General features: G+C 38.1%; 1 protein-coding gene across 3 annotated transcripts in view; it reads left to right on the top strand.

Annotated features, from left to right (window-relative positions):
* KIAA1328 (KIAA1328 ortholog) overlaps positions 1–12153 on the top strand; it is a 433299-nt gene that overhangs the window by 146380 nt on the left and 274766 nt on the right. The gene's annotated exons all lie outside the window — the stretch shown is intronic.

Genomic DNA, 12153 nt, shown 5'->3' with positions numbered 1-12153 from the left:
GATAAATAACCCTATCATAGCAGATCTTATAAAGGTACCATTATTAAACCATTTCTTATGTAGATTGTAAGTCGCTGTAACCAGGACACTCAGTTTAGTGCTTTTTTATACAATTGGGGAAGAAACATGAACTCTGTAGTCTAAAACTCTGTCTAATGAAATATGTATGTCTCAGGCATATGACATAGAATGAGTTGCTAGAGTTTTTATTGTACACATGCTGTTTTACACAACGTAAATGAAAAAAGTTTTGTATTTTATATATAAAAGCTTATGTATATATAACATCCTGCCTTTTTAGGAATTAATATTTAGTCATATTTTATCTTGTTTATCTTCTGTGGCCATTCTCTCTGTTGTTATCCATTGTGATCCAAGCAAATTGTGTTCTAATAAAGTTAGAAAGACTAACAAAATGGCAGCAGTTTTTTTTTTTTTTGTAAATAAGCATTCCAGTTAATTCACTATAAAAGACCTAAACTTTGGTGGTAGGAAAGCTGTTTTTCTTAACTCTATAGAAGTGCAAAATAGGTGGAAATGGAGCCTGGGCCTTTGTCAAAGTAGTTCACACCATTGCTTCTCAGACTGTAACGTGTGCATCAGTCACCTGTGTGGCTTGAGAAAATGCAGACTGACCCATATCCGGAGAGGGTCTCGGGATTTTCCATTTCTTAAAAGCTCTCAGTTGATTCCAGTGCAGTGGTATCAGCTGAGATACCAGATATGGTTGTCAAGGCAGGGCAGTGGCACAAATTATTTGGTGTGATTAATAGCTTGAATAGGAAAGTGTGTGTGTATATGTGTACGCATAATAAATTTTGTGTCAAATATGTATATAAAATTTTTCCCTCCTGATTTCTTAATAAAGGTTTATAACAGAGAAGAGAGCTTTTCTAAAAGGAAATAGAAAAAGTAATACTCCCATGAAAATAAATACATAAAACATGTTTTTAAGTTACAAAACTTAATTATTTATGATTACTCTTGTCCTATACACAAATATAGTAGAGGCATGCATTTTACTATTTATGATACAGTTCTGCTAAAAGGAGACATCAGTTCAGTTCAGTTCAGTCGCTCAGTCGTGTCCAACTCATTGTGACCCCATGAATCGCAGCACGCCAGACCTCCCTGTCCATCACCAACTCACAGAGTTCACCCAAACTCATGTTCATCGAGTCGGTGATGCCATCTAGCCATCTCATCCTCTGTCGTCCCCTTCTCCTCCTGCTCCCAATCCCTCCCAGCATCAGGGTCTTTTCCAATGAGTCAACTTTTCGCATGAAGTGGCCAAAGTATTGGAGTTTCAGCCTCAGCATCAGTCCTTTCGATGAACACCCAGGACTGGTCTCCTTTAGGATGGACTGGTTGGATCTCCTTGCAGTCCAAGGGACTCGCAAGAGTCTTCTCTAGCACCACATGTTCCTAAAAATCACACTGCAAAATCGTGCCTCCAAAACCACACTTATTGTGGTTAAACAATGTGGTTTCCCACTTATGGGAAAAAAATACATTTAGAGGCACAACACTCAAAAAGTTCATCAATGCAACCCTTTTTTATAGTTAATAAATGAATAAAGATGTCTCTGTGTTAGTTGCTCATTCATACCTGACCCTTTGTGACCCTGTGGACTATAGCCTGCCAGGCTCCTCTGTCCGTGAAATTCTTCTCCAGGGGATCATCACGATTCAGGGATTGAACCCAGGTCTCCTGCATTACAGGTGGATTCTTTATCATCTGAGGCACCAGGGAAGCCCCAAATGCATAAATACTACAATAAATATGGCACTTTACCTCGAAAATACCTGAAGAATGCTGGTGGAAGATCCCCTAGAGGAGGGCTTAGCAACTCACTCCAGTATTCTTGCTGGGAAAATCCCATGGACAGAGGAGCCTAGCGGGCTGCAGTCCATGGGGCCACAAAGAGTCGACATGACTGATTCTGAGCAGCCAGTGCTGGTGAAAGTGGACACTGGAAGGGACTGTAGCTTCTGAGGTATGTGTAAAGTGGTCAAAGAACAGTTACTGAGATGGATGGAAAGTCTTAACACTAGATGTGGGTGGGTGTGGCTATAACGCTGGGTAAACTGCCTTAGCTGGTAGATGTTTGAGGTGTAAGGCATGTTGGTGTGTTTTTGTATATTTCTAGTTGGCTGCCATTTTCTGCCTGCATCTAGCGTGTCTCATGGGTGAGAGTCACCTTGTGCTCAAGTTATTTTCAAATACATAAAATGCAGTGAAACAAATTTGTGTGTTCAAAACAAGCATTAGAACTATGTAGAACTTGACACTTTTCTTGGAGAAATAAAAAACTTTTTATTTTATTGCAATTCAGTTGCACAGTCACCAGGGGGAGTAGTAGGTTCACATTTCGCAGCAGCACTGACCAGTGCTTTTCTTAGTTTTGCAGCTGCACATATGGTAGATTATTATCATTTTATGGTTACAGTTATAAGCAATTTGGTAGAAAACGACAGCTAAATTATGCAGTGTTACTTTTATTTGTTTTAATTTTGTAATCTAAATATATATATATTTTTTAATGAGGAAACAAAAGGCAGAATAATTTTTAGTACTAGGAGTAACCCTTCCTGTGTCTTAGTCGTGTGCCACCCAGTGGAGCTAGCATTTCGTTTTTAACAGATTTTTTGTATATGATAGAAAGTGAAGCACATAGCTGAGAGGTTATGTTTGTATTCTGGGGGGTGAATGTTTTCAGCAACATTATCATAACTCTTACTGCTTATTAAAAAGGAGATTTTGCTGGCAGTTGGATTGAAAAATACATAAATTAAAAAATCCTCTACCATTTCCTAGAGCTAGAACAGTCTCAGATTTTATTCCAGGAGCCATCTCTAGAAATGATGCCAAGGCACATGTACTTCCCTGAGTCCCATCAGAATTTGATGCTACTTGGAGTGCCTGCTGGTTACAGGCATCGTGGCCCATCTGCATCTATACATACAGCCCTTTTTTTAATTGAAGGGATGTGCCTGACAAAAGATGTGCAGAGTGACTTCCTTGGTTGTTTGGGACTTGTATATGCAAAGGGAATGTCAGATGATCGACATCTAACACCTGTGTGAAAGTCCAGAGTGGAGAGTCATTGCTTTTAAGTCATTTTAAAGCAGTTGTTGCACAAATAGTATAGATGGCTCTAGAAAACAATTCGTTTGGAGGTTACAAAACTGAATATTACTGTCATCTTATTGATACTAATTGTAAATAAAGAAGAAATTTTATATTGATGGATAACATAGTCCTTAATTTTATTCAGTGTGATTTCTTTTTGTTGATTATGGTACCCTAACTTACTTCACTTGCAGTATAGCATATGTCATTTTGGATACATTTCAAAGTGCCATCAAGTCAGGAACTGATTATGCAATATTATTGTTTAGTAAATTTCATGTTTCCTTCACATGAAATTGGTATGTATTAGCATTTTAAAGTAAAAAGTGACATCATTCAACAACATTGTGATGGTACTGTACATGATAGTAGGATGAAAACTTTTGGAGCATATTAACTTCGGTTATTTAAATGTAAAAACTCAACATTATGATTTGAAAATATTAAAAATGATTTGAGAAATTAGAGGTTCAACAATTATCTTACCTACATTTTATAAAACATATAGGGTCAAATATGTGCCTATATTTTACTGCTATGGAACCTTAGTCACTTTGCTGGACTAGTTGAAAAACAGAAACTTGGGGATCACCAGCATAGTTATTGAATTTGAGCTATGGTATTATATAAGGTTATGGGAAGAGGTAGTGAATAGGTTCTAGGACATTATCTTAGGGAATGTTTGCATTTAATGGGGATAAAGTAAGGGCCAGTCAGTGAAAGAGATTTTAAAAGGAGTAATTGATAAAGAAAAAGCTGAATGGGTCAATAACTCAAGAGACCAGAAGAGGGAAAAAGTGGCCAGCAAGGAAGATAAAATCAGGCTGTTATAATTGTTGTTGCTGTTGTTGTTCAGTTGCTAAGTCATGTCTGACTCTTTGCGACCCCATGAACTGCAGCATGCCAGGTTTCTCTGTCCTCCACTGTCTCCTGGAGTTTGCTCAAATTCATGTCCATTGAGTCATTTTTATATTTAACAACTAATAAATTAGAGGATATTTGTCAAGAACACAGTATAAATAAAATGAAAGGACAGGAAAACACGGTTTTAGGCCAGAATTGAAATGGACATAAGAATTAGAGATAATGATTATGGATTAATTTTTTTAGTGTTTTGGTAATGGTAATTGGCTCCTCAGGAAGATAGTTTAATGTGAGGAGGGAGTTTCTTAGGATGCACTTGGTTGAAGGCTTATGACAGGGAGCCAAAGTCTGTTGAGATCATGAGAAAGACAGTATAATTAATAGAACCTGAATCATATAGATGAGGGTTCAGTTAGAAATACAGGTGGAGAAGTTTGTCTTAGAAAACATTCCTTCATTCACTCATTCATTCAACATTTATTGAATGCGAAGACATGAAGGGATGATGTATCGAGATGGAAGCTGGGAATGTTTAACAAGGTCATGTTGGCCATCTGCCTTTTCAGTGAAACAGGAGGTACTTAAAAATGAGTAAACTGATTGCTTGCAGATGCAGTTGCTTAAGGTATTACCATTCCACTGTGAGTCTTTTAAAATCTACATCAAACAATGTTATAATTTGTGTTTCAACTGTCAAACATAATTCAGAATATTTAAGAGGGGAAAGGAAAGTCTGTTTATCCATATTTGTATTCTTTCTGGTCTTCCTTCTTGATGTTCCAAAATTCTTTCCTACTGAGAGAATCTAGCCACTCTTTTAGAATAGATATAAATTGTCTTAGTTGTCTTTCATCTGAGAATTTCTTAATTTTGCCTGCATTTCTGAAGGATATTTTTGTTGGACACAGAATTCTGGGGTGGGTAGTTCTTTTCTTTCAGCACTTGAAAAATGGGCCACTTCCTTCTGGCCTTCATGTTTTATGATGAAAATCAACTGTTATTCAGTTTTTTTTCTTTAAATGAGGTTGCTTCTCTCTTGCTTTTAAGATTTTTCTTTGTCTTTAGTTTTCAAAAGTTTGATTATAATGTGTCTTGGCATGGATTTGGGGGAGTTTATCTGGATTGGGGTTTGCTTGACTTCTTGACTGTAGGTTGACAGTTCTTGCCAAATATAGGGAATTTTCAGGTGTCAGTTCTTCATATATTTTTTTCCAGCTCCACCCTCTTTCTGATCTCTTTCGGGGACTCAGTAACAGGAATGCTGGATCTGTTACTGTAGTCTCTCAGATTCCTGAGGCTCTGCTCATTTTCTTTTTCGGTTTGTTTTCTCTTTGATACTCAAATTGGATAAGGTATTGGGTAAAGGTATTGTTCTGTCTTCAGCTTCACTAATTCTTTCCTGTGTCCACTCCTTTCTCTTGTTGAGCCCATCCAGGAAGCTTTTCGTTCTAGATTTTATATTTTTCAGTTCTTAAATTTCCATTTGATTGTTCTTTATATTTTCCGTTTCTTTACTGAGACTGTTTTCATTTGTTTTAAGCATGTTTGTAATTGCTTGTTGAAGCATTTCATGATTGTACTTTTAAAATCTGTATCATTTCAGTACTGGCATCTGTTGATTGTCATTTCTAATTCAGGTTTAGATTATCCAGATTCTTGGTATTATAAATGATTTTTAACTGTGTTCCAGACATTTTGGGTAGGTCTTATGTTGTGGTTTTGTTTATATGATCTCTTTTAGCAGACTTTTTCTGACATCACAGCAGTGGTGAAAGAGGAGACTCCACCTCATAACTTTTAGGTGAAGGTGGAAGTTCAGGGTCTCTACTCAGCCTCGCCAGGGTGAGGTGCGCACGTAATTACTGCTGGGGAAGGGATAGAAGTTCAGCACTGTACTAGAGCTCTGCTGATACCACCCTAGCTATGGACAGCGGCTTCCCGATTGGCCTCCACTGATATCGCTGATATGTCATGAAATTCTTGGCTTTGCATTCAGCTTCCTCTGACATCACCCCAGCAGGGAGGGATGGGGAGCAGAGGGAGTAGAAGTCTGAGCTCCTCACTGAGCCTTTGCTGATGGAGGTGGTGGTGGCATTGCAGTCATTTATGTGATGTTTGGCTCAAGTCAAGCAGTTCTTAACTTAAAGCCTTTCATTTTGCTAGGTTCCCACCAACCCCCACTCCCCCATTTTTTTTTTTTTTTTTTTGGCTGATGAAAGTAAGCTTCTCTTGGATTTTCTTTTAGTCAGTGGCAGTTGGGATTTCTGAATTGTTTTCTGGAACACAGTCCCAGATATACAAAACTAGGCAACTCTCCTCTGTGTTGTTCCCCAGGTTCTGAGGCTCTCAGCCAGTCTGCCATCTCTCCATCTTACGGAGTCTCCTTATGTTTATATTGTGTATCATGACCACGCTTTTAACTGTACTTAATGAGACAAATAGGGTAGATTAGGCTTACTTCATCTTGTCTGGAATTAGAAATCCCATTGTGCTTAACTTCAATTTTACTCTTAAAAAATGTTTTTTCTGGCTGTGTACATTGACTTAATTTTCTGAACATATCCTGTTATATTTTGATGCTTTGTGTCTGTGCGTGCTAAGTTGCTTCAGTCATGTCTGACTCTGCGATGCCATGACCATAGCCTGCCAGGCTCCTCTGTGCATGGGATTCTCCAGGCAAGAATACTGGAGTGGGTTGCCATGCCCTCCTCCAGGGGATCTTCCTGACCCAGGGATCGAACCCACGTCTCTTATGTCTCCTGCATTGCAGGCAGGTTCTTTACCTCTAGCACCATCTGGGAACCCCATTTAGATTCTTTACCTTTGTCCATAAGATGGTATATTCCCTTCCAGTGCAGACATGGGTGAATTGATTTATCTAAGACTGATTTTTCAAAAATAAAAAATCACTACTAGACAGACTGAATATATAAAGCTTCTGCCTCCTTGTGGAATTGCTTAAAATAGTCAAAGAATAGAATAGAAATCATTGGCTGTTCAGCTCATTACTTTTGAATTTTATAGTAGATTCAGTTTTCTGTTGTTAAGCATATGTAGATAAAATCCTAGGTCCTCAGGGATTATTCTTTTAAATGTGTCCTCTTGGATTAATGTATTCAGTGGTCAATATTGTTTAAAAATAATGAATCAGAAACTTGACTCCTTGATTTTATTGACACTGTAAAACTTTTCTCCTTGAATATTTTGGGCTATTTCTCTATAACTTCTTGAATGGAGGGTCAGGCAGATAATCTGGTTCTTTACCAGTTTTTAAAATGCCATTCTGCTAAACAGTTCACATAAGCTCAATTATATTAGGAACCAGTGAAGTGAAGTTGTTCATAAAACGCTTTATTACCCTGAGTCTTTGCAGCATTTGCTGGGTTTAGATAATAAACCTGCACATAGAAGTTACTTAATTTTTCTCTGTGCAATAATTTACATTTGTGAGCAGTAGCCCTAGTCATTTTCAAAGAGGGAAGAAATGAGAGATATTCCTACTACTTTTTCCAGTTTAACCTTAAAATGTTAGATGTGATTCCGTTCTATAAGAACTCTCCTTTTTTACTCTAGTCATGAATAGTATTAATATTTTATGGAAATCACTGGATTTTTACTTTGAGTTATTGTATTAGTCATATTTTCATACTTCATTAAAAAGTGCTTGCATCTTTGGTGAGGGTGCTTGTCCCCAAAGTGAAGTGAAGTCACTCAGTTGTGTCTGACTCTTTGCAGCCCCATGGACTGTAGCCTACCAGGCTTCTCTGTCCATGGGATTTTCCAGGCAAGAATACTGGAGTGGGTTGCCATTTCCTTCTCCAGGGGATCATCTCGACCCAGGGATTGAACCCAGGTCTCCTGCATTGCAGGCAGATGCTTTACCCTCTAAGCCAGAGTAAACTCTTCTTGTCCCCAAGGCCATAGCTAATGGTCTACAAATGTTAAACTGAGTTTAGAAGTTATACTGCAGACTTAAGGCTTAAAAATGAGGATGGATATCTGTTTGAAAGTAGAAGAGACAAAATATGGTTGTTCATTTTTTTTCTGTGGACTTTCTTCCTATGTAAATTCCCCATCCCTACGGGTAATACTTGCTAATTGTTATGACTTCAGTAGTCAGCCACAATAGAAAAGTATTTCTGTATACTTTTTTCCCAAAACAAAAGTGAAAGTGTTAGTTGCTCAGTTGTGTCTGACTCTTTACGATCCCATGGACTGTACCCTGCCAAGTTCCTCTGTCCGTGGGATTTCCCAGGCAAGAATACTGGAACAATTGACCAAAAAGAGAAAAAGCATCATGTTGTAAGGATAGATTAAAGAGAAGAAGCACAGAAGTTTAATAATGTATTACACTTCAAAGTAAAGAAGGAGGCTGGGAGGGTGTTGGAGACGATATGCACAGTGTGGTCCCTGGACCAGAGATTAGCATCCCTCAGAAGCTTGTTAGAAATGTAGAACCTTAGGCCCTACCTCAGATCTTCTGAATCAGTATCTGCTTTCTAACAAGATTCACAGGTGATTCCTGTGTATAATACTTTAATCTAAACCTCAGCTCACTGGCAGAGTGACTAACCTTGGGTAAGTGTTTAGCCATTCTGGGCTGCAAATTTATTTGTAAAATAAGACTAATAATAGTACTTTGTTTTTTGTCTTTTGATGATGGTTAAATATGATCATTTCTTTAAAGCACTTAGAAGTGTCCTACACCTCAGCAGAGGTTATACTGAGGTATCAGTTTTTCTTTTACCAACAAATCTGTTTTCATTTGCAAAAATTGTCATTGAGTGCCAAACTAGATATATAATTTGGACCTCAGTGTGTAATCTCAGGAAATGTCTTCAAATATTCTAATTCAGGTATCTGTTCCTGGTTGTAAGCATTTAATTGTGCAATAGGTGATGGTGGTCTGTCTGACTCTTAAAAGAACTCTAATAAGGAACTGAAAAAGGGAGAGATGACAAGCACAAAGCTGATAAGAGCTGGAAGATGAACTTTATAAGGGAAGCATAGTGCCCCTGGATTACTTAGTGTGGAAAAGAGATTTAAGGGACCTCTTACAGTCATTTTACATTTCCACTCAGAAATGGATGATCTTACACAGCAGCATAAATAGTTCAAGCAGACAAATAAAGACATATGAAGAGAGAGAGGTGTGTCATATATATTGATGTTGATAGTTCATGAAGGGTTTTAATTTAATTACAAGAACAAAACTCCTCTTCTTGAAGGTAGGGAGCAGAATTAGATGACTGCTTTCTAAGGTGCTTTTAGCCTATTCTCTTCAGTCTAGGGAGCTTAGTGTGCAAACTCTTTTCAGTGGTCTGTGTTGTCAGGAATTTAGCCCTTTGGAAATTTGAAATGTTCAAGTGTTCATCATTGTTACCATAGTGTGCCTTATAAAGTAGCTTCTAGTGAGGAAGGGGTGTGATAACAACCTTCTTTTCTACAGTTCTAGGCTGGCTTCTGTAACTCAAGAAAAGTTGTATTGATTTAAAGCAGGCTTCCAAATGGCTGCTTTAAATACTTATCCTGCAGGTCTAGTTGCAACATGGGACCTTTACACAAAAGATATGTTTTAAGCAGGTTAGAAGCTAGATAAAATGTGTGACTTTCACTAGAAATGTTTTTGCAACCTTGTCTTTAACGTTTACCATGATTTCTTGAAAAGACATGTATCCTTAGAGTGTTATGTGGAAAGGAAACTGGTATTAAGAAGTTAAAATTCTAAGCAATCTAGTACATTGATAGCCTGCTTTTTAAGGTATCTGCATATGAACTTTTAAATAAGCATATTTACCTTCAAAGTTAGAGAAATAAAATTTGGGTCTTCATTTACATAGCTTATTTTCTGAAAAACCTCAGAGTTCAGTGATCTGAGCAAAGACGTGATCTGAGCAAAGACATGATGTAAAGCTTTACTCTTAGTTCCAAGTCTGTCTCTGCCCCATTTTCTGTGACTCTGCAAGAAATAAGGTAAAGACTATAATGCTAAGAAAACTCCCAGAAAGCTAATTATTAATATATACTCTAATTAGATATCTTTCAATGGCTTGTGTTTTTCAAACAGCACAAGTAGAGTCCAGAAGAAAATGGGTGAGGTGTTTGACGCTTCTTTCCTTTGTTAGTGCCCATAACATCGAGTTTTCCCCTGTTTGATTTGGAGATTTATTTCCCTTCCTAACAGGTTACTATCGTCAGGAAATTGAAAAACACTGTGGCCATGCACCTAATTTGCCATGAATTTCTCTTTTAATTAGATGGAAAATTTCAGACTTGTATCAGTGGGTTGTACCCCAGTACAGATCACAGTTTAATAAAAGGGTATCAACATTCATATGAAATTTTTGTCTAGCTCTGCTCATCAGTGCATCTTGGTATCAGTTTTTCTTTTACAAACAACTCTGTTTTCATTTGCAAAAATTGTCATTGAGTGCCAAACTAGATATATAATTTGGACTTCAGTGTTTATCTCAGGAAATGTGCCCCTTTTTTTGAAAAGGAAAATAAGGTAGTGATTGTACAGTGAGAAATATAACACGATCAGAAACCATATTTGCTTCAAGATAGGAAAATCTTGTGATGTCAGAACAATTTAAAGTTTTTAGTAAATTTGTATTTTTAGGTGTCTTCTTGGCTACAGACCACACAGTGTATCTTTGCTTTGTTTTGATTCCAGATCCAAACCTCACATGAAATTGAGGTCCTCCTTCACTCCTTTACTTTTATGCCTTTATTCATTCCTGTAACATTTTAAAAATGACTGCTATGTATCAAAGAGATAGCAAGCTTAATATACTATGATTTCAGAAACACACAGGCCACTTCAACTGATAGTAATATAATGATATAGTTTTAGCTGTATCTATTTACTATAATAAAAGTACTTAACTCTGCCTGAAGTTCAAAGTTAGGAGGAAAAGGTGACATAAAGCTAAGTTTGAAAGGATAAGGAGGAATTTCATAGAATGGGGATCAGGCAAAACATTTTAAGCAGAATATACAGTATGTGCTGTCTTTATATATTAAGTAGTGTGTTGGGGTACAGAGTGAAGGGAGTCCCTGCCATAGTGAAGCTCTTTGAGTCCTAGATTTCCTTGAAAGCTTGTGGCTAATGGATGGAACAAGGTGACCCTGAGTAAAAACAGCTCTTTCTTTCCAGGATCTTCTCTCTGAAGTGAAATAGAATCTATCAAAACAGTGGGGGGAAGTTGTTCAGTTCAGTTCAGTTCAGTCACTCAGTCGTGTCCGACTCTTTGCGACCCCATGAATCGCAGCACGCCAGGCCTCCCTGTCCATCACCATCTCCTGGAGTTCACTCAGACTCACGTCCATCGAGTCAGTGATGCCATCCAGCCATCTCATCCTCTGTCGTCCCCTTCTCCTCCTGCCCCCAATGCCTCCCAGCATCAGAGTCTTTTCCAATGAGTCAACTCTTCGTATGAGGTGGCCAAAGTACTGGAGCTTCAGCTTTAGCATCATTCCTTCCAAAGAAATCCCAGGGCTGATCTCCTTCAGAATGGACTGGTTGGATCTCCTTGCAGTCCAAGGGACTCTCAAGAGTCTTCTCCAACACCACAGTTCAAAAGCATCAATTCTTCGGTGCTCAGCCTTCTTCACAGTCCAATTCTCACATCCATACGTGACCACAGGAAAAACCATAGCCTTGACTAGATAGACCTTAGTCGGCAAAGTAATGTCTCTGCTTTTGAATATACTATCTAGGTTGGTCATAACTTTTCTTCCAAGGAGTAAGCATCTTTTAATTTCATGGCTGCAGTCACCATCTGCAGTGATTTTGGAGCCCAGAAAAATAAAGTCTGACACTGTTTCCACTGTTTCCCCATCTATTTCCCATGAAGTGATGGGACCGGATGCCATGATCTTTGTTTTCTGAATGTTGAGCTTTAAGCCAACTTTTTCACTCTCCTCTTTCACTTTCATCAAGAGGCTTTTTAGTTGTGAACAAACTTGTATGCTGGCGAGAGTCACTGTAGCTGCCTTAATGTCATCTTTAACTGGTGTGGCCTTTGCAGCATTGGGCCCAGTTGACACATCTTTTTAGCAGTTCCTCTTCTCTGCCTGCCCTTTACATGTGGTTGTTACATTGGCCCTCTTCTCTTAATTTGAACATTTCTTTCTCCAAAAGGGTTTTCCTG

The sequence above is a fragment of the Capra hircus genome, chromosome 24 (assembly GCF_001704415.2).
Source record: "Capra hircus breed San Clemente chromosome 24, ASM170441v1, whole genome shotgun sequence".
NCBI lineage: Eukaryota > Metazoa > Chordata > Mammalia > Artiodactyla > Bovidae > Capra > Capra hircus.
This window is presented reverse-complemented; position numbering and strand designations above follow the sequence as displayed.